Source organism: Taeniopygia guttata, chromosome 2 (genome assembly GCF_048771995.1).
Source record: "Taeniopygia guttata chromosome 2, bTaeGut7.mat, whole genome shotgun sequence".
In the NCBI taxonomy this organism is placed as follows: Eukaryota; Metazoa; Chordata; class Aves; order Passeriformes; family Estrildidae; genus Taeniopygia; species Taeniopygia guttata.
In genome coordinates, this window is record NC_133026.1 from 131,481,266 (window position 1) to 131,505,071 (window position 23,806).

Sequence of the window (23,806 nt, forward strand, 5' to 3'; positions counted from 1 at the left end):
GTGGAGCATCCTAGAGGATATGCTGGGGCATATAAAAGACAAGGATTAAGGTTACGTGAACTGAAGCAGCAAGCACAGCTTTACTAAGGGCAAATCATGACCAACCTGGTGGCTTCCTATGATGGAATGATGGCAACAGTCAACCAGGGAAGATGGCATATATCCTCTATCTACACTCTGTGAGGCCTTTGATATTGTCCCAGATGGCATCTTTATTTTAATCAGACAGACAGGAACTTGACTGATTGACTAGTCAGTGGATAAGGAGATGGATGGATGGATGGATGGATGGATGGATGGATGGATGGATGGATGGATGGATGGATGGATGGATGGATGGAGCCAGAGTGTTTTGGTCAATGACTCAATGTCTAGGTGGAGGCCAGTGACAAGTGGTGTCCCTCAGAGCTCTGTCTTGGGGCAAGTATTCTTCAGTATCTTTATCAGTGAGCGCAGACTGTGAGAAGAAGCCATTGAGGGCAGGTCTGTGGAGAAGGACTTGAGAGTTGTTGTGGATGAGAAGCTGGGCATGAGCCAGCAATGTGTGCCTGCAGCAGAGAAGGTGTATTGCATCCTGGGCTGTGTCAGCCCATTACAGGATCAGGATGGTCACCCCACAAACAGGGACAGAGACAAGGCAGAGGTGTTTAATGCATTCTTTGCCTCTGTCTTCAACATTGATGGTGGGCCAAGGGATATCAGCGCCCTGGGCTGGAGGATCATGACTGCAAGAATGATAACTCCCAGCTGACCCTCGTCCCAGTCTCCTTGTGAGGAGAAGAGGAGGGGCAGGCACTGATCCCTGCTCTTTTGTTCCCAGTAACAGGACTCAAGGGAATTGCCTGAAGTTGTGTCAGGGGAGGTTTAGGCTGGATATCAGAAAAAGGTTCTTTACCCAGGGGGTGGTTGGGCACTGGAACAGCTGCCCAGGGACGTGGTCGCAGAATCAGCCTGACAGAATTCAAGAAGCATCTGGGCACATGATGCGACTCCTGGGGATGGTGCTGTGCAGGGCCAGGAGTTGGACTTGATGATCCCTGAGGGTCCTTTTTAACTCAGCTTATTTTGTGATTCTGTGAAAAGAGGGATGGCCAGCAGGTTGAGGGAGGTGATTTTCCACCTATTGTCTGCTGTCAAGAGACTGTTCTGGAGTGCTACATCCAGAGATGGGGTCCTCAGCACAAGAAAGATGTGGATCTGTTGGAGCGGGTCCAGAGGAGAGCCACAGGGATGCTCAGAGGGCTGGAGCACCTCTCCTATGAAGACCAGCTCAGAAAGCTGGGGTTGTTCAGACTGGAAAAGAGAAGACTCTTTTCCAGAAGAGAGAAGAAAGAAGACCTTTCTGTGGCTTTCCAGTAACTAAAGGGGCTTATAAAAAGGAAGGAGAGGAACTTTTTATATGGGCAGATAGATGCAGAACAAGGAACAATTGTTTTAAAGTGGGAGAGGGCAGGTTTACATCAGATGTTAGGGAGTAATTCTTTACTGTGCAAGGGATAAGACACTGGCACAGGTTGCCCAGAGAAGCTGTGGATGCCTCATCCCTGGAAGTGTTCAAGCCTGGGTTGGATGGGGCCCTGAGCAAATGGGCTAGTGGAAGATGTCCCTCTCCATGGCAGGGGGGTTGCAGCTAGGTTATCTTTAAGGTCCCTTTCAACCCAAACCATTCTGTAATTCTGTGATTTTATAATGAGGAGTGCTGAGACTCATGTCCACAACTGAATGTTGTTCACAGGCTTTTAGAAAGTGGTTGGCCATATGGAATCTCAGGAACTGCAGGGATTCTTTTTCTGGAAAGCTATAGGTTTGTATTCTCCATTGCTCTCCCTCCTCCTTTCCCTTTGCTGCCCATTATGAATCCAGCGCACCTTTGTACAACAGCAGCCTTCATAAAAGAAGTTAAAATGTGTGGCAGAACATTTAAATATAGCTGCATATATTTAATTTTGTTATCCTCTCACCACACTTCAGTCAGATTGAGGGAAACTGGGCATTAGACAAACACCTTGATTTCAAATGTTATTTGAAGGATGATTTTTTTGAGCTATAAGGAATTTTATTAACTTGTGCCACTCCTATGAAAGCATTATAATTCAGTGCACATCACTCAGCTAAGAAAATATTACTGCATCTCTATGGCAACCAGCAATGAACAACATATTGACCATCCCCAAAGACATAGGGAATTGCATTATTCCTGTACCATAATAGTATCTACTTAGAGTATGCCTTGTGCTTATACATATTTAGGATTAAAAAAATAAAACTATGAATTGTAAATCATTCAGTTTCCAGCAAAAGGTTTGATGCAATACGCATTAATTTTACTTCGTGTAGGTCCTGCTTTGCAGAGAAGTGTAACTTCATTCATGCTGCCAACATTTACCTACACAATTCCCAAGGAAAATAAAGTCAATGTCAGTATGTGCAATATTGATGAAAGCATGAAAATAAGGCCAACTGCTTTTCTGCCCCTTTCATGTCTGACCATTTACACTGTTCATGTCTCCTCAGCTGTTACAACACTGTGCCATCACATCAGAGGTTCCTTTATTCCTCTGAGCTTAGCTCAATAAAAGGGAGAAAGTACGCATTTCAAAAAATGAGATGAGTCTGGTACAAGCTAGAAAAAAAACACTGAAAAAACACTCTAAAGGAAAAAGGTTGCAGAGCCTGAGTGGGGCACAAAGATGAGTTGTGGGGAAATGTGGCTGCTCCACTGGACAAGAACAGCATACAGAAAGAAGAGCAGGCAGAGAGCAACACTCTGGGAAAGGCAGACCCTGATAACACAGCAGTGGAAATCCATCTCCAAAGTGCTTTAAACGCTGTGCAGAAGGTTCACAGCAGGCTTGCAGTGGAGAGGTGCTCACTGATTCACTCACTATAATGTCGTTCAGCAATATTTGGACTCTTTGACCAGACACAATGACATTGTACTCACTCTGTATGGTTGTAAAATTGTAGCCTTGTTAAAGGCAGCACAGTTTTCTCCAGCTCCTTGCACAGGCACCTCAATAAAGCTTCAAGCTTTAGGGCATAAGTCCTGGCCAAGTAATGAAAGCTAGAAAGACTCTTTCTTGCTGAACAGATTATTTCATGGTTTTTGTAATTTCTCAGAAGTGCATAAACCTAGGAGAGATGGTGCTGGAATAGAAAGACTGCAATATGTGTGTATAGGATGTTCCCTCCCCCTTCCTATCGTTTCTACATAGGAAAATTCAGTGGTTCTGGCCACATTTAAAATGTTATACTGCAGAATGCTCCCCAGCAAAATTAAGAGGCAAAGAACAGCAAATGATATTAAAAAAAAACCAAAAACAAACAAACAAACAAACAAACAAACAAACAAACAAAAAACACTGTTGAGAAGTAGTAAACTGCAGTAAAATTATGTGCCTTCAGATCCATATCCATGATAGAGTGTGGTAGCAGCAGCAGGCAGAGCCACGGGCAGCTCAGCCCTGCCCACACCAGCACTGCCAGACTGCTGAGGAGAAAAGCTCTGCATTAAAATGCAGGAAAACTTCTGCTCTCGATCAGTTTGATTTGATAGTTGATTTAACTTCTTTGTGCTCACCCAGCTCTCAGTGGCTGAGTTTTGTATTCCATGCTCTCAGAGAGCAGATGACCTACTTTTCTTGTATTATTATTCCTGGTTTCAGCAGCCCGACTCCCCAGGAGTGGAGGAGGAGTGCTGGTGGTGTGTTTGCGGAGGATACACAGCCAGGACTTGGTTGGTGAGTGATTTGGAGAGAAAAGGGGTAAAGCTTTTAGTATGACTTCATGGGAGGTGAAAATTTATTCAGCCTGCTACACCACACCCTGCAATGAGGAAGTCTGTTTACAGAGGGAATTGAAACAAAAATGAGCAAAATGTAAAGTAAGGAAACTTCCCTGCAGAGATGGGGTGGAGGAAAATGTGTGAAGGGTGGGAGGAGTGGAGTGATGGGTAGCAAGTGGGGAGGGTGGTTTGACCATGGGTGTCCAGGAGGAAGATACCCAGGTTGAGCCAGAGCTCCCAGAGCCCATTCCAGAGCCCTGGTTGTTTACAGGGAGTGAGGTGGGCAGAGAGAGGCTGGTTTTGGAGAAAAGACATAAGGAAGGATGATGGCAAATGTGTTACATGAAAGGGGGAAAGACTAGGATAAGAAAGAAAGTGACAAAATGCCTGAAAATTAAATTATTACCAGTGTAGGTAGGTAAGTAGTTCAAATTCACCTCCTAAGCAAATGAGCAACCTTGCTGATTTTGGGTAAACATGACTCTTAACAAGATCTGTGCTTGAGGTCTGTTGTAGCGGAAAACTTTTAGCGTGACAGCAAGGCTTCATTCCACCCAAATGAAAGATGCAGTCAAATTTGCCTTGTAGGATCAAAAAACCCAAACCAAGGAACTGCCTCCAAAACACAGATCACGCACAGGCAGGTGAGAAATCTCTTAGGTAAAGGCAGGATTTTTGAAGAGAGCAGCATCAGGAGGTCAAGCAAGTGAAGGAGAAGACTTGGGAGCATATCTCAGACAGAAAAGTAAAGCATCTTTAGGATGAAGAGCTGTCTGGGACAGCAGTAGGACCTGGGAGCAGGTGCAATAAAACTGACCTCTGTTTCAGCCTCTGTTCCTACTTCATTTGGGAAAAAAACAAATCATGTGCATATTCTCTAAGCATAATCAAATGCTTAAATCCATCATTTTAGTTGCCTAATGGAGCAGAGCCCAAATAAAAGCCAACTTTAACGGCCACAGCAAAAAAAAAAAACCAGTTAGTGCATCTGAGCAGCCTTTCCCACAGCCCTTTGGGCAATGTAGTGAAAGGCTCCTGCTGCTGCTCTCACTGAAGCAAGGTGCCTGCAAACCAGCCCCAGAGTCAGCCAGGTATAAAAGTCAGGTGTTTGCCCTGGATCAGGAAAAGCTCATGACCTGCAGGAAGCTGTGTATTTCCTGATGGCCATCAGTTCCCTTCCTGCATTTTCAATATTCGCACTTTAAAATGTGTTGGCATTCCTGAGATTTGATGGAAATAATTCAATTTAATACAGCATCCAAAGGTAAAGAACAATTCTCTGTAAAAGTGTAGTTTGACACTCCAGTTTACCTTTTCCAGTACAGCTAGAGAAAGTGTCTGAAAAATTATATAAGCAATTGTAATTGAAAGATCCTTAGTCTAATACTTTCTTCCAGTGCTGGTCTCTTTAGGCATGGGCAGGTCAATAGGCCCTGACAGAAGACAGAATACTTACATATGTATTCTCTCACACATTTTATGTACAATTTCTTGAGCTGCATGAGAGTTGATTACAGCTATTAGAAAAACACAAAATAATGATGCACATAGCAATGGCAAAACCTTGTCTGAATGTTTTCCTTCTCTTTGAAATGGCTTTTCTAGGCCTCAAAGTAAGCAATCAAATTACATGATTGCTGGAGAGCAGGGAGAGAAAGAATGCTTGGAGCAAGACAAAAGGTAAATAGCATTTGTTTCCATGTTATCCACTGAGTGGGTGGAAAACCCAAAATATCCACTGAAGCGAAAAGGCAAGAGATGTGTTGTGTCTCTATTTTATCACTTAAATATTTTCATGCTAATGAACCCCAGATGACAAGCAGTGCAGATAATTCATGAGTGAATTGATTGCTTATGACCCTTCAACACCAGGGAGGCATCAGCACTGCTTTTGGAAAGCTCACCATAAGTTGCAATCTCCAGAGACCAATAAACACTTTGGCAAAATTTAAGATAAGAAGACATTTCACATAATTAAGAGGCAGAGAAAATGTCACCAGCTTCTCACCTACCCAGAAACTTGTCATGAACAGGCAATTTTGCATCTTGATTTACTGAAGACATGTCCAAAAATGTATTAAGGAATTCTGTATTTCTGCCCCCCACAGTAAAACTACTTCTTAAGAAACCAGAGGACAGCATCTTTAGCTAACCACAACTGCAGAACAGCCATTGATTTAGGTTCTGCACAGGAGCAACTGTGGCTTCTTGCTGTTTATCATCCTGTGAGGAACTGATGTCTGTTGCCCTGAGCTACAGAAAAAGGCCAATGAGAATTAATTTGACATCAAAAGAAGAAGAGACAAGCCATATAAGCCTTCATCAAAGGAGTAAAGCAGACATGTAATTGGGCGCTCAGAGTTAGGTTTCTGCTCACTCACCACAACGCTGCAGAGGATGGATCTGCTCATGTACCCAGCCCTGGAGCGACCAGCACAGGGGGCTCCTACCTGCCCCCCTCTTATTTCCTTACTTCTCCCCATACAAAAGCAATACAGCCCTTGCAGTGACTATACTGCTATTCATGGCTCGACTTCCTTGAGTTTCCTTATCAGTGGGAATAATTAGTGTGAACACTAAAAGCCCCTCGGTGGGAATAAAGGGTCAGCCCCACATCCCCCAGCACAGAGCAGGAGCTCATTATCTTGCATGAATTCTTCATAAATTGTAGAAGCGTATTCAGCATATGGCCTTGTTCTGCTTTTCTCCCCAAACAGAGAGCAAAAAACATATATTTTTGTTGATAATCTTCTCATTTAAATTTGATTGGAAGTAAGAACATTTTTTTAATGGACTGTGTATTCTGCATCTGTGTTTCCTGTGTTAAAGAGAAAATTCAATCATTTCAGTGCAATTGTTTTATTTACACCAGTTTAACCAGAAAATAAATGGCTACAGTAATCTTTTTCTGAGTAAGAAATTATGCAGTTCACACCAGGAGGGTAATCAGCAATGAAAAAAGTTGTATTTTCCTGACAAAGCTGGGAATTCATGAATGCTTCCATGATGGGCAAGAAACTAAACATCGAAATTACCTCAAGTCACTTCACATGACAAAATAGCAGTATTTTATTCATCTTCCCCTTCGTCTTTTCACTTCAAACAAATTATTAACTTGCATTCAAAATCCTGGCTTCAAAAACAGAAGAGTCTTTACTCCAACTAAGCCTGGCACGGAGAGATCTCAGGGATACACTTTTGTTCTCTTGTAGGGTTTGAAGTGGAAAAATTACTGAAGGAGCTCAATGAGAGGGAATCTGAATGTCAGTTGTGACTTGTCATTTAATGAATTTGCTAAAAGAAGGATTTGATTAGACAGCACATAATAACAATTTGTCTAATTAACAGGCTCAGGAGGAAGGAGGCATGGCCAGAGCAGGACTGAGGTGTCCAATCCCCATAGCTGTGGTGACTTGTTCTCAACCCAACCCCTCTTTTCCGTACTGCCCATGGAGCACGTACCCTACAACTCCCTCACTTTCCAAATTACCTCCCGAAACAGCCACTCACTAGATGTTGATGTCTAATGCTACAAACCCTTCCTGTGACTTCAGAATGGCAGCCAAGCATTTCTCTTCTGGGTATTTTTATTTTTTCTAGAAATTATGTCATCTGCCTAGGAAGGACCTGTGCAGTAAGGCAGAGATTAACTAAAATAACCCACTCAGACATGTCTAATAATGTGTCTACCCAATAAGAGACTACTTTTGTTGAAGGCCAGGATGTTGTCCTGCAAGAAGGAAGGAGGTCAGAAACCTGCAGCTGCCCATGGGAATGGTGGAAACAGCAAAAAAGGGGCACTGTCACCTCCTGTGGCACCTGTGTTGAACATCCTGCACTGCAAGAGGACAATTTCTCAAAAGCAGCAACTGTCCAGGTACCTCTGCTGAGGGTCCAGCATGACGTGAGCATTGTCCCACAGATGGGGAGATGCAATGGCCAGGCAGCACAGAGGCACATCACAGTGCGGGCATGTACGTGATCCCTGAGCCCCAGCCTTTTCCAGGGCCTTTCCCAAGGAAGTCTGATTGCTTTACTTTGCTTTCAGCTCTCAGATAACAGCTTCTAACAAGAAGCCAGAGAAATCAATGTAAGCTGCTCAGTGGTACCTCTGGAGTAGCTGTAAAACCAATTCAGCAATATTATAACCTTGAAAATCCACCTTATCTGAAGTGGGATGGGTTATAGCCAACACTTTAATGACTTCAGACATTTCCTTAGTACAGCAGAGAGCAGTACTGCAGAACAGAGCTGGCTCAGGGGTGTATGTACTGCCAGTGCCTCACAGCTATAAAAAGGTTTCCATCTGCTTTGTTAAAATAAGGTTGTTTACTCGAAATGCCTTTGAAACAGAGATGAGGAGTAGTACAAATTGCTCTAGAAAGGAGCACTGCTATTTATAATAAATCTGGATGGAAATAAAGTTGGTGACAAATGCTAGTGATTACACTTGAACCATGTGGACAGGTAGAACTGTAATGGTTTTGATGTCCCTGCAAAGAGCAGATTTTGGGCAAGAATTTGTTTTGCATCCACAGACCTTATAATAGCTTTATGATTTTAGTTTTTTATTATTAGTTTTCAATGGTAGGATATCAAAATCATGGCCCAGAGAAGATCTGGAAGGAAGGTAAAGAGTGGCTGTGCAAAGTAAGGCTGTATGGACACTTTTTGTGTCAGGGCAACCTAAAAAGGGGGTGCTGAGAGGTCCCACCAACACAGATTTTTTTAAAGATGAAAAATATCCCAAATCAGAGAAGCTTTGCAAGGCTTGAGACCTGTCCCTTGCACTAGGCCTGGCTAAAGGGCTTGGTTGGGTCAACAGGTAGAAGGCCACTAATACGGTCCAGGCAGTGAAAACACCCAGTATCAAAGCCAAGGAGCTCCTGTCTGCAGCTGTGCAGAAACCCTGCTCCCCACTGCTTGTGACTGAGCATGAAAACAAGGTGCTAATAGCTAAAGACTGGGCTATGCACCCCCTGAGCCTCTCAAAAGCACCTCCCTTCCATGACCCCATCAGCATGAGATGTGTAGGAGCTTACAGGGCTTTCATATCCATACATCCAGATATCAAAATGTGTTTTAAAAACTGAACCATTGCCAGACTTCAATTAATATCCTTATTAGTGAAATGGCACAGGAATGACTACTGATGAAATTGCAGTTGCCCTGCACAGCTCTCCCACAGGAGGTGCCACTGCATTCTGTATTATAAGGTGCAAGACCCACAAATATACAAAACCAGCATCCTGCCCTTGGGAGCACTTAAAAAAAGGCTTTAAAGAAGAATCCAGGAAAGTATTTGAAATAAAAACTAAAAAAAAAGTATTCTGAAGTGTCCTTGCTGTTTTACTCCTACATTTGCCATGCTGCATATCCAACTTGTTTCATGCTTAAGCAAAATAAATTAATCAGTAGGGCTGCAAAGAAAACATTTCTAATTGAAAGATAAATAGACTCCAGAGAAACCTCCTCCAGGAAAGAACTGACAAAATAGGAAATAGCAACATAGGAGTAACACAACACTTGCGGAATAAAAATAACAGAAACATCAACAGTGTTGTAATAAAAACAAACACATCCAAACATTACATGAATGACACAACCATTCAGAAGTCATCATTTTTTCATCTATTTAGGAAGAACTAAGATGTAAGCATGCAATGCCTGTTTCCAGGGAAGCAAACTTGATTCGAACCTAGTTTTAGCAGATGAACATGATACATACCAAATTTTAGATCTGCATCAGATTAATAAAGGAAAAACAGTTAGTGGCAATTACAAAAAGTTAAGGATTTATTGCAAGGTTGTTTCTTTCACATTCTCTCTTTCCTGTTCTCCTCCAAATAGGAAACATACCACTTAACTTCATTTTTTCCAGACACCAATACTCTCATTCTTAAGCTTCAAATCCTGTCAGCGGTTTTTGTACATACCTTGTTAGTTAACAGATCAATTCACACAGATGAAAGATACTGTTCAGAATTTTGCTGACTTAGAATTATTCCTGCACGTTGCTGATGAATCACAAGAGGACTTGTAATTCCCCACAAGGCTCCCAGCAGCACACCCATGGGCAAGGATCCCATAATCAGGACAGTAATCAGAGAAGGTCACCACCTCATCAAAAAATATATTTTTAAACTGTATCTTAAGGAACATATGACAAACATCCAACACATGGCATTTTTCACCAGTCAGCCAAAGACATGAGCTAGAATAGGGTTCTCTGCCAATTTTTGAGTTTCCAGCACCTGCTACGGAAACAGAAAGGTTGTTCATAAAACATCTGTGAGAGAAAACTCAGCTTGAAGTCAGAGAAGTCTTCTTTCCTTACCAGTATTTCTGCAGCTATGGATTTGGGATGTACTCACACTTCAGAAAGAGCATCCACCCTTGCAATAGGAGGAAATGTACAAATAAAATAAAAAATAACTAAAAAAGAGTTTGGATGAGGAAATGAGAGTGACCCATTGGACTAATGACTAATCACAGCATCTATAGCTTAGAAAGGCTGACAGATGGAAAACCAGAGTACTCAGCAGTGTTTGCCAGTGGGCATTGTTTAAAAGTAATACAGAATGTGCTTACTCTTCCTTCTTGTCAGCTGCAGAGTGTTACAAAATATGAGTATTTATTGCTGCAGAAGGACACTCAATTAAGCAGATAGAGAGTTAAAATTTTGTGACATTAATGATAACCATGTAAACATATGCAGTGCAGTATCCTTCATTTCTTATCCTCTACACAGAGAGATGTGTATATCCACGCACACATTTACCTACAGAGGAAAGGCAAGAGATGCTATCATATACTGTATGGTAGAACATGCAAATATATAGGCATCATTAGTGTGTAAATACATGAATTACTTGCAATTTAGAAAGGTAAACTGTATGACTGAAAGGGCCCAACTTAGCAAGTCTGTTACCTTGCATTGCAGCTTCTATCTTGTAAAAATCCTTGTTTCATTGTTAATGGTTTGGGCAGTTTGCTCTGATACTCATCAACATGCCTCTAACATCTATTTTATTTACAACAGGTCATACACAGATGGTCTTGGGCCAGCCTTGTCCTTTCCCACATAATTATTGTTCACTGTAATCTCTGTTCTATTTATGGACAGCATCAGTGTCCCTGTCACTTTCTGGTTTCAGTGTGACTGAGCATTCGACTTGATTCCCTATATTGGTAAGTGTGTGTGTGGATATATGCACCTGTCTGAGGACATGAATCCAAAATTATTGTTTGCTTTGTTTTCTTGTTCCTGAGGTGGAAAACCATTTTCTCTGCAGACAGTTCAGAACTAAGAGTGAGCTTTATCACTGTCACCAAGCAGTGCCTGGACTCTCGTTCTGCTCTGCAGGCTGGGATCTCTGGCCAGATTGCATCCCCCACACACCTGAGTGGAACCATGCAGATGTCAAAGGATACTTCTCTCCAGCAGAAATGGCATATATTTTTCATAATTATAATAAAATCCTGAATAAACAGATCTTCCAGATAACTTAACAGAGAAAAATAGTATCTTAAACTCTGTTATCAGCATTCCCTAGCAGCCATATGGCAGAGCTACCTGTGCACTGGGGAAGCAGACAGCAAAGAGTTTTGGCTACAGGTATGTCAAAACATTCACTTCTTAGACTAAAATGATCTCCTCCTGCCTGTTCATACATCAGTTAACTAATAAATAACCTCTTTGTCTTCTTCTCTTTGTCATATGCTGATGGTTCTGTTAGCTTCTTTCATCTCTTTGTCTATAAGCTGAATAAAAAGAAATAAGTCGTGACAGACAGGAAGTTCTGCTTTGAGAAAATAATTACTTGAACTTGACTTTGTGGGAAAAAAAAAACTTAGTTAAAGAGGAGATGCTGTGAGGAGACTTGATAGGGTTCTACCAAAGATTGGTGCTTCTGAAAATTACTGAAAACAACATAAAATTAGATTCTCAGGTTTTATAGGTGCTTTCACAGTTCAAGAATACTTCTAAAATCTAAAGCAGATGACAGACAAGTCTCCAGGTGGCACTGGTGTGGAAAATGATTCATACCTGTTCCAGCCACTTACAGCACCATGGTCTGCTGCGGGGCTGCACCCACCTTCTCTCACCCCCACCAGGAACCTCCCCCAGTTGCTCATTGCTGGCTGCTGCCTGGGTGGGAAGCAGCATTTCTGCATTTCTCTGCCAGCATTATCTCAGGTGTACACCCGGCCCGCCCGGAGCCTGCATCGGCTGCCGGCCGGGGAGAGCGCTCGGCACTGATGGGAGAAGGATGCGTCCTGCAGGCCACTGAACCCTTCCGAGACTCTGTGGCGGAACTCAAAATGTCCCTCAGACATTTTCAGAGGTTCCAGGCCTTGGTCAGAAGCATTTTAGACCCTGGCAAGCAGCTGAAAACAGCTGTGATTTTGAGTTTGAGCCATGGAATGAGTTACCAACTTTGAAGGTGGAACAAGTGGTCACAGAGGGTTAGATGGTATAGTAAAAGTAGTTACAAATTAGAGGGGAAAATTTTTTAGTATTGTACAGGTGGGTTTTAACACCTGTACAAGGGGGTTTTAACACCTGTACAGGGGGGGTTTACTTTGTACAGGGGAGTCAGAAGTTCTAAGATGGAGGAAAGTGGGCCTGATCCTGTTCTTCCTTCTTCTTCCTTGCCTCCATGTTTTTGGTGATGTTGGTACTCACAGATTGGTTTAGAGTAGAAAAGCACATTGTAACACAGATAGTAGGTATTAGGGAAAATCTGCAAACATATAATACGTAATATATCATATAAAAGATAGCAGCAGCCCTGGGCGGGGAGAGAGAAGATGAAGACACCAGGCAGTGAGGGTGTCAGGAGTGTGTGTGTCTCTGCCTGGGCCGCTGACCAAAGCAGCCGCAGCGGGCGAAGACAATCTTTTAGATAACTAGCAATGAACTGCCTTGAGACCAAACCACAAGAGGCTGCGGAGTTTTTCTTTGGAAGCACGGGTTGGAGGAGAGACTTTACCACCACACGAGACCCCTGAATCAATCCCGGGGTTCTCACAACTCTGATCCCCTGCCGGGAAGAGGCAGCAGTTTGAGCTAATAGATCTGCTTTATCCTGCTGTTTTCTCTCTGGTCTCAGCCTGGCTTCCAGTGAAACCAGCAGTGATACGTGTCCTTATCCCCGGGAGCAGGATGCTCACAGTGTTACGTGAACCATTTGGCTACACTGGTCCTGTGCTGCTCAGAAGCTGTTTGCAGATAAGACAAATGTATGGAGGGCTACAAACATAGGTCTAGTTCATGAAAAACTACAAACACTTTTTCTGCTTGATGCTGCACACAATAGAAAAAGAGATGCCACTTCTCAGGTGTGATTAGGAAAAGGTGAAAATTTGGGGTTGCAACTCTTTTCATCAGCAGGCCTCTAACAGACCCTTAGGGGTGACTGCACACTGTCAATTGCTTTTAAAACATGAAATGTAAGAGCTTCTCTTGTCCCCATTGTGAAGTCCTGGGAAGAGATTTCCTCTTGCTTTTCACCTTCTGATTTACAGTGTAAATCACAGAAATATGATATTAAATAGGTTTCAGAGAAATATGCTTTTACTGGCCTATTTTGACCAGGCAAATTTGTCATTCCTGCAGTCATTCTGCATTTCTGCAAATCAGTTGGCAAATCTTTGGATAGATGGCACCGAGGGTGAGCACTCAAGCAGGGAATTTTGGGGCCATGGGCATTTGTGATGGAAACCTCTGTTTCAATAGGTGAGCTGCAAACAGCAGAGCCAGAGTGCAGCTTTGTGCTCAGTGCTCAGCCCCTCTCTCTGCTGTGTGTGCTTTCATCTCCAGCTGTCCTCTTCTTCAGAAACAAGGTCAAAATCAACACAACAACCTGAGGGCTACCAGCAGAACTGAGAATGGTTTTCCCCTACCCTCACTCCTGATCTGTTTTATACTCTTTCTCAAGTGGCATTTAATGCCTTTTTTTTCTTCCAACTTTTTTCTTCCAACTAGTTATCAGGGTTTTTTCTTTAGAAAAGATTCTCCCTAAATAAAAATTCATGGTAGGAAAAAAGGATTACATCTTTGTGTTGCTAAAGTAAATTTTTAGTTCTTAGATTTCATAACGCCAGGTATCTTCTTTCTGATTTTGTTCAATCAATAGACACAAAAACTTTTCTGTTTGAATTAGGAACTTATTTTTACTTGTACAACAGAAGTCCAGTCCCAAACTGGTAGTAGCACTGATGTAGTGATTATACCTTAAAAAAAGATAGAAAAATAAAAATAATTAAATTCTACAAAAACCTAAAAATCTGAGCCCATTTTCCTTAACACATACTGTTAGCAGCTTGAAGCCTGACTGAACTGGTAGATTGGTCCCTTCCATTAATTTAGGTAAATTTAAGCAACGGTGTTGAGAAGGACATAATGGAATTTTGCCAATCACAGAGATTGGTAAAAACTATATTCCCCTAAAGCCATTATTAACTGTTCTTTCTATAATTACAGTTCATCCTTTGTGTGGAAAAAGGATGCATTTTTGACATATACAAGCATGGTTTTATGTGCAAGCAGAGAAATCTTTGTCTAGCAGAGTAAATTATTATATTGTTTAATTGCTGGAAAAATCACATTATATGTGCAAAAACTGTATACAGCCATCCAGCAATCACAGGTACAGAGCAAAGTAAAATTGCCTGAAAACATTCAGGAAAACATTCAAAAAATGCCATTTCACTTACTGTGTTACAGTCTGCAGCATTAATTATTGAGCTCTGCTTGGGAAAAGTCTTGAAAGAATATAAATTGCCTTTTTTTTGTCTACCACAAGAAACAAATAATCTTTATCAAAGATAATTCATTCCCTCTCACATGGCTGCAGTGGCTGCTCATTAAAAATAGCAACCAAAATCAAACAGCGGAAACCAAGAATAAATTAGAAGATGTCATGAGCCTTTCCAAAGGAGCTTTTAGCCAAGTCTGAAATTGCTCTTATTCCATATACCAGGCCAAGAGCATCTAAGCTTTATGGTGCTTCAGCAAAGGCATCAGCAGAGGTTCTTCACTGTGGCTGCGCTGCGGTTCCGGATCAGTCCCTGTCTCTGGCTGGCCAGGCAGGGGCACGGGCAGCAGGGAGCCCATGGGGATGCCACACAGGCAGAGTTTTGAGGGGATACATCCCCTTCCTCTGTGCCACAGATGGCTGGGGCATATAGAACAGATAACTCAGGGCTGAAAGGCTCAGCAAGGAGTTACTGCTGGCACCAAAAGGGCTCTGGCCTCAGCTAAGAATCAACATCCTGGTCTGGAGAGCTGATGTGGGAAGAGATAGAGGAACTACTCTTGACTAAGAGACCCTGTTTTACAAACTATAAAAGACATACAAGTTATCATAGAGGGAGAAGCCTTCTACACACACACCCTGAAAGTGTGGGAGACCTCTCCCCAGAGCCTGGATGCAGGTTCTGTGGTAACTTCTCTGGGGATTGAGGGGAAGGATTTTGATGTGTGCCCCATCAACCATTGGATGGTAAGGTACATTGAATCCTAGGTTATGTTATTTCTTTGCCATCTGTGACATTAATAGGTACCTTTAACCTCGTGCTGCATATATCTACTAGTAGTTTCCTCTTTTTTGTTTTTATTCCTGTGAAGTATTAGTTTGTTTTAAATCTTATGTCTGTGAGTTTTCTGTCTATTAAATAAATAATTCATTCTATAATAGACCCAGTCAGCCATTATTAAAGAACTTGTGAATGAGAGTAGGTTTTGGGATGCGGCCACCTCAACAAAGATACTGCCTGCTGCCAGACGCCTGGGCAAAAGGCAAGGATTTATCTAAACCCCCACATACATTCATAACAGGGGAGGATGAGAAAAGACCTCTCTGAGGACCTGAGGCACTAAAACTGCATTTCTGAAATACTCCAAATCACACTCACTGCATTTTAATAAAAATTACTCATTTCCCTAAACGAAAGCAAGAACAGTAATCTGCAATACCAGTAACACCAACACTTCCCTCCTAACTTCAAGAGATGCATGCTGGCATAGACACAGACTTTTTTCTGTTAAACTGGAGATATTTCATCTCAAAATAAAAGTCAAGTAACCACATTTTGTACCTCTGATCAAGACCAACTGCTAGACTGACTCCAGTATTACACAGGAACAAGATGTTCTGTCAAAACTATTAATACCAAACCTTTCAGGAAAAGGTGGACTGTTTTGGCAGCAAATCCTCATTTCCAGTGGAGACTAGTCCAAAAGGAAGTCAAAGATCCAGGCTCTGAATGCAAAACAAGGACCACTTGTAAACAGTCTAGACTTATTTCCATGCAATGGGGCATTTTTAAAGCTTTTTCTTCCTTCACGCACATATAATCTCATAAACAGCAGTCAATTAAAAGCTTCAAACAAACAAAGTAAGTCTTTTAGAAAAATGTTCCTTACTTAACTAAACCAAGGGCTGGGTGTTTTTTAAGCAAAGCAAACTGTGTTATAGCACTCTGCAGGCACCAAGGCTGCTCCTGCTCCTCCCCAGGAGCTGGGCACTCCTGCAGCACAGCTGGGGTGTGGGCGCCTGGCTCTGCCACACCAACAAACCCACGTGTGCAGCACTCTGCACAGCTACCCACACCAGACTCTGGGCTCCAAACCAGCCATTTCTCCAGCTGAGATGGAGCTGGAGATCAGGATAAGGTGATATCTTGAAAAAAGGGACAGTGGCAGATGTTACACCACCACAGATTTTTCTGAGCTGTTTAAAGCTCAGCCCAAGCTTTGGCCACCTAGGCTGTAGGGTGAACTAATGGGCTCTTTCAGCTCTGGCACCAGCATCCACCTCAGCTCTGCCAGGTCACTGCTCCTGGGCTGGGAGGAGTACAGTGCCCCTCTTGAAGAAAGGAAGGTCAAGCTGACGAAGTCTCCACAGCCAACATCTGCACTTGATTTCTGCTTCAAGGGGAGACGGCAGTAGGGTGCTGCATTTGAACACAACAGCAGAGCTCAGTCTGAGGCATGAACTGAGGGAGCTCAGCCAGGCCCTTGTGCAGCCAGCCCTCAGCCATGTCCCCAGGCCCCACCAGGGGCTCATGTCTCCATGGGGTCTCTCAGCCTGTAAGAACATCACAGCTGTTCGTCTCTATTTGCTCTTCTGGCAGCAGCCAACGAGGGACCTCCCCAGGCTCAGACATGACCACCAAGCATCATTCTGGTGGTTGAGAACTCTTCTATTTTTGTCCCTGTAGAGTTAAGCTGCCCATCCGATCTCCGAGTCATGCCTCATCAGCCAAAGCCTGCACCAATTCTCCTGCTCTTGATGGCTCTATGACTTAGCTGCATTCATCCCTCCCTCCATCTCTCCTGCTCCCCATCCTCCCCTTCATTACCTCCACAAACCACTCCAAGCTCCCCGTCTCCTTTGACAGTATAATTTTTCAGCCTCCTGTGCATCCCTGTAACATCTGTCAAGATCAAGCTGGATGGGACCCAGAGCAACCTGCTCTAGTGGAAGATGTCCCTGCCAATGGTAGGAGGGTTGGAACTGGATGACCTTTAAGATCCCCTCCAGACCAGTTCTATGATTCCTTGATTTCCCTCCTTTGCCAATAGCAGTCAGCAACTGAAACCTCCTCACAGGGCTAGGAAAGTACCAACAATTCACATCATGCTTTACACTGCTGTACGGACAGCATTTACACGTGGCTGTGGGTTTCCATCCATTGCAATGACAAGGAAAGCTAGAGAAGGGTTTCACACTAGGGAAGGAGGAGAAAAAGAGGCAGACAGTTCATGAAGCTTGTGCTGCAGTACCATATCAAGTCAGAAGCCCAGTACCAGATGTCTAGAGAAAATGCAGGCACTGAAATCACGAAGCAGTGTGCCTTGGAGGACAAGCTGCCACCCACTCACAGCAGCCAGCGTTAGGAATGAGTGTTTGGATTTCTGGCACCTTTACCCTCTATTTTCCATTTTAATTTTCACCTTTCACAAGTTGTTCTTCAAATAAGCCTATTCAGGATTATGCAATGGTTTACCTGTGGCTGGGGACACACAGTCTGGATGGCAGAAAGCATTCCAGGAAACAGCAGCTCACCCATGGAGCAGCACAACTCTGCTGCAGCCCTCATCTGTGCAGTACACAGGTTCTCCTGCTCCAGTCCTTGCTGCCTTCTCCCTGACTGGGGAATGTCAGGCACTTTAAAGACATTCAGTAGCACTGTCTTCAGCTTTCATACAACACACCAGGCAAATACCAAGCAGTGCTGCATTGTCACTTATTGCACCTTTCACAGTGCTCTGGACATATCACAGCAGAAAATTAGGAAAAGCAGTGATACACTGTGACCATGCAGGGCTTTAAAATCAAATGTGCATGGACTTGAACACAGATACAGTTTCTAATTCAACACCCAGTCTTCTACAGTCGTGCCTTTGTGCTGCCCACATTGTGCAATGAGTTTGTGCAGAGCCCACGCTCCGGCCTGGCCCATCTCCACCATCTATGCTGTAGGATGGAAAAGGCAGGGAATTACAGACCAGCACAGCAAACAATGTGCTGTAGAGTTTTTTCTTTGGCTGGTGACAGGAAAGAAAACATGCACCAAGCACCCTCTTCTTCCTCTCTGGGACGAACCCACAGCCCTGAAAATGTAGGTAAAATCACTGATCAAAGAGAAGCTTCTGGTCTTTGTACAGAAACCAGCCCTTTTACAGCTGCTCCTGATTCCTAGAATTACTAGTGCTAGTGGGCACCACAGGAAGCCTCAACTCCATCCCTCTATTCTTATGAAGACAGGCTGAGGCAGTTGGGGTTGTTCAACCAGGAGAAGAGAAAGCTCCAGGAAGATCTTAGAGCACCTTCCAGTGTCTAAAAGAGGGCTTATAAGAAAGATGGGAACACATTTTTAGCAGGGCCTCTTATGGTAGGACGGGGGCTATTGATTTTGAAGTAAAATATAATAGATTCAGACTATATTTAAAGAAGACCTTTTTTATGATCAGGGTGGTGAGGCACTGGAACAGGTTGCTCAGGGAGCTGGTAGATGCCTCATCCCAGGAAACTTTCAAGGTCAGGTTGGACCAGGCTCTTAGCAGTCTGACTTGGTTGAAGATGTCTGTGCCCATGGCAACAGGGTTGGACTAAATGATGTTTAGAGGCCTCTTACAAGCCAAAACCATTCTATGATTCTATGATCTGAAGAGGCAGAGGCCATGCTGACCTAGAGGCAGGACTCCAGACTGCAGCTTCAGACCACAGAAGCATTGAGGCTTCTTGTTTCAGGGCAAGCTGCATGCCCTAATGCCTCAGAAACCTGCTTGAAGACTGTCAAACCTCATTGCAGGGAACATGGGAGGCAAGTTTACATGGTGAGTGCATTGTTCTGGTCCCAAAGCATGGAGCCTGGAAACACAGCTGTCTGCCAGGGAAACAGATCAGGAAAAATATACAGTCTTATCAAATTGCTTATCTCAATTCAGGCAAAGCTCTCCTAGAACTTGTCTTAATTTTATTTAGTATTTCTCAAACCAAAGGTACTGTGAGTGAGCTAATTTGGAATGAATACAAAATACTAAATATGCTGCAAAGGGAAAATCGGATGTGGCAGAGGTAGAGGAACATTTAGATAATGCTAGGCAGAAGTTTCCAAGGAAGATCCCATACCTGAGGTGAGGTCCATGCCATGTGCTTGCACAAAAGGCCATCATAGCCCTGCACAGGAAGTTTCCACATGAGCACTGTGCATGTGTGTGTTTGTGCAAATGCATATACATATATAGGTCCAAAATCATGTTGGGTTTCTGTCAGCATCAGTTTGCAGACTCCTGTTGCCCTATAAGGTGTTTGGTGAATGACTCATTCCTAAGTTTTCTACTTCTCCCCAAATAAGCATTTCAAACCACTTTCCCCTGGAGGTACTTTAGTGCTTCAGACATGAATCCTGTTTAAATTTTGACCCATCTTTTCGTCTTTTTAGTATTGTTTTAGTAGGGTAATGGGATAGCTCCTGGTTATTGAGTGGAAATTTGACTTTACAATCCTTGAAATGTTTGGTTTTAATTACGATTAAAGATGCAGAGGAAGACAAAACTCCAGTCCCTTTGGCCAGTCTTTGTGGCTTATTTCACTGCTGTTAATCACTACACATTGTTTACAATTTCTCAGCCAATTTTCAATCAACAAGAAACTGCAAACTGCTCACATAAAAGCCACTCTGAATTACTTCTGCAAGTGAGATTTCCTCAGATGCCCAGCCAAGCTCAGCTCTTACATAACTGAGCTGAGACTGGTGGATTTATCCTAAGGATGAATTTAAACAAGTGAATCAAATTCCAGAGACTCTGACAAATCCCTGCAATCTGGCGTCACTGGCTGCGGGATGGGCGGCCAAGCCTTGGCAGCTCAAACACACGTGCAGGCAGCTCCTGTGCTGTCTGTGGCTCATTTAGAGGGCTGTAGCCATGGCTGGCTGTGACAAATGTGGCACCTCGTCTCCTTTTGGTCACTCTCCACCTGATGGGGAGCTGCCCTGGGCACAGCTGGCTCTGCTGCCCTGGGCACAGCTGGCGCTGCTGCCCCACACCTTTGCAGAGCCTGGTTGTGCTGCTGTCGGTGGAAGAGGAGAGCAATACCTGCTTCCCAGCATGGCCAAGGGCTGGTTGTCTTCCCCACTCTGCTAAAAGAAGTCAGCCCCACACCCAGATGCTTGCCTGTGGTACAACCTGCTTTGACAATTCTAGCCTGGACTCCGTTGCTGCTCACAATATTTCTCAGTACTCTCCCCATTGCCTCTCACAATATTCAGCTTGCAACGTAAAATAGGGCTACCATATCAACATAACTTTTCAAGATAATGCTTTTACATCTTGGAAAATGAAGTTCCATGGAAGCATGGAAGATCCAACATTGCTTGTGAGGCTGTATTAATAGCACTGTTGTTTCCAGGGGATGGATGCTGCCAAACATATTTTCAGGGCTTCCTTTTCCAGGACTGGTTTTGAGGAGTTTTAGATAATTTTACAGAATCTTTGTTCCGCCCCAGTCTTCTTCCTCCTCCAAAAAAGGCATGCACCTCCTTTAAGCCCACATTTACATACCTGCTCATGAAGAGGCCAGCTGGACCAGTACCTCTCTGCCTGCTCTGAAGCAGACCTCAAGTAAGGTATCCAGCTTCTCGACATTGGTGCTATTCCTTATTTCCTGGGGTCCTTATGCAGCAAGCTTCTTTCTAAAAACTTTAAATATTTCTTGTCTTCTGATGATCTCTCTCATCCTTCTTCCTCACCATTTTTGGCTGACCTTTGTATGAACATGTTTGAGAAGGTCTCAGTAGCATGATGGTTTACATCTGGAAGGTACCTAAATGTTCCTCTACCTCTGCCACTATTGCTTTTCCCTTTGGAACGTATTTACTAGTATGTTTTTTGCTTTCTGTAGATGTGATAATTTTACCATGATAAATTCACATAATTTCTCTTCACCATTATCCTATCTTTTGTCTTGAGGCATTTTCTGGAGTGAATTTAAAGGTGGGAAGCAGATAAAAACTTCATAGTGCATGTAACAGTGTTTAGGAGACACTCTCAAAGTAAGACTGAGGATTAAAAGTGCCCAGCTCAATGTTTCCTAGAAAAAAACTTCCTCAAAAATGAAGCCCTAAGATCTCGTAAGGTCAATAGTGAGTTTGCCAGAACTGATCATAATCCATCTTCCTAAATAGTTTACAAAATGCTTAATCCAGTTCTAAAGCATTTCTTCAAAGCAGGTAACTATTATCACCATCATAGACATTATACATTTTTAGTGAAATCTCTCTTGAGCTCAAAGGGAATATATGGGACCCAAAAAGATTAAGTAATTAACCTCAGATCATGAAACTTGCTGGGACTCAGCTACAAACCCATTCTTTCCTGTTAATAAATGATTAAGTCTAATGTGGATGGACTACTGATTTTGTTAATGAAAAATATCTCCTAGTAAGTCACAGACTCATTCATAATTTGTCTTCCTGTTTTAGAGGGTTTATTTATTTATTCTGTATTTTTTATATAGTGCCAAACTATTATGGCACTAGCCTACTGCTAAATTCTCTCTTTTACTTGGAAAATAATTGTTATAGTTCTTTGCTTTTGCTTGATGGACTTTCACATTAATCCTTCACCTGACTTTTTCCCTCCTTATCTGTTAAATATGGAGCCCAAAGCACAATTTTAAAAACTCAGATTTAAATATAAGTTAAGCAATGTATATACAGAGTACCTACACACCTGGTTATAAGCAAGAACAAAATTTGCCCAATTTTAGGAATTCTAGGTGTTTTGTCCTCTGTGATGAGTAAAAAATTAGAAATAAAGATACCTTTGTCATGTGATATATCAATAACCCTTCACTATTTGGGCACTCAAAAGACTGATGTGTCACAGTACAGTTAGAGCATGTACAAAAGTTTCAATATGTACAGCTGCAAAGGGAATTGAGGCTAGGAGAAAAATAAAAAACCCAAGAATCAGTTACCCCAAGAGACGGAGCATCAGAACATGTAATTTCAGCGTTTTTGGGTTATAATGTCTCATTTTGTTAATTATAAAGTTGACCTGACTTCATTCAAAACAGCAATTTTCACTTAAAATTACAGCAGGGGAAAAAAGAATTTAATTTTTGACTGAGTGATGTAGTTTAAACCCGTCCAAAGTGATCTTCAGATTTCCCTTCTACTAAAAAATGAAGGGGAAGAATTTCTCTATAAATTGAAACGGAATTACATTTTCCAGCCGGTAGGCTTTTGAGTTTCATTGTGGTGAGGCGGAAGGCAGACAAAACAATAAATCCATCATTTACCAAAATGCTCAGGTCCTGAAACAACTTGCACCTCTTTCTTTCATTTCAAGAAAGCTCTCTGTGTGCCTGAACACAGAGCATTTATTTCTCACCCTTTTGCAAGGGCTGCTCCTCCCAGCCCATCTGCGGTGGCTGTGGCAGCCGCACCTCTGGTCAGCACAGCCCCGCACAGGCAGCCCAGCATGCCACCAGATCTGCAGGGCATGTCCTCCAGAAGCCTGTGGCATCAGACTGTCACACAGGTCTTGCATCCAGCCACAAACCACTTTTGCTTCTGTTTGAAGCCTTTCACCCCTTCCTGTGAAGGGACAAGACCCACCTGGACCTGCCCTGGAAGCACCATCCTTCACCAGCTCAGTTGCCCAGGAGCTTCAGGCAAACCCTCCAAGGACTCACTGCCTTTTTCATTGGCAGCCAGTTTAATCACAAATTCCTGTCCATGGCTTTTCTTCCTTTCCTTCTCCCTTTTAAGGCAGATATTTCCCTCCCACAAAATCCAACTACCTCCATACCTATCCCTGATCCCTTCCTTCCAACAGGGTACCCACAGATGACTGTCCCCAAATCTCAGATTTTATCTTACTTTTGTTTTTTCAGCTTGTATATGGCAAAAGATACCTCTTTCCCAGAGGGGAGAGGGAGGGATGGTCAGCTTTCACTCAAGCAGAGCATGAGAGCTCAAAAGCCTACAGGTGCAGGAGTGTCTGCTGACACCACATCCTGGTTTCAGCTCTTCCCTAAGCAAAACCAGAGACAGGGCTCTGCAGCAATGTCCACTGCCCAAAATGAGCCTGTGATCATGGACAGCTCTGATGTGGTGCATCTGTAACAGGGGTAAGCTCTGGGGAATGAGGTGCATGACAAGGGGCCAAATGACCCCTTTGGGAATTCCACTCTCTCGCCTGGGACAGACCTGGTCCCTTTCCGAGCCACGACACTTGCCTGGCTGGGTCCCTCACTGGCCTGGGTCCACAGGCTCAGCATCCCATCTGCTTTGGGCCCAGCCAAGCCCTTGGCCTTGCCTGTGCCATGACAAACCTCTAGAAAATCTTAAAATTCCTACATCAGACACACCAAATTAAAACATAGACAAATCTCCATGGTAACTGTATGAAAAATAATTACTAGCGATGCCTCTAGCCATGCTTCTATATCTAACAGCAGCATATTGTTCCCTTCAGGTTTGTTTATTCCAATCACT

General features: G+C 43.1%; 1 long non-coding RNA gene across 1 annotated transcript; it reads left to right on the forward strand.

Annotated features, from left to right (window-relative positions):
* Positions 1-3,446: 3,446 nt before the first annotated feature.
* Positions 3,447-9,726, forward strand: LOC115493969 (uncharacterized). The gene is made up of 3 exons (XR_003958991.4): positions 3,447-3,740; positions 5,390-5,464; positions 5,893-9,726. It is a non-coding gene; the product is annotated as an uncharacterized lncRNA (long non-coding RNA).
* The last annotated feature ends 14,080 nt before the right edge of the window (positions 9,727-23,806 follow it).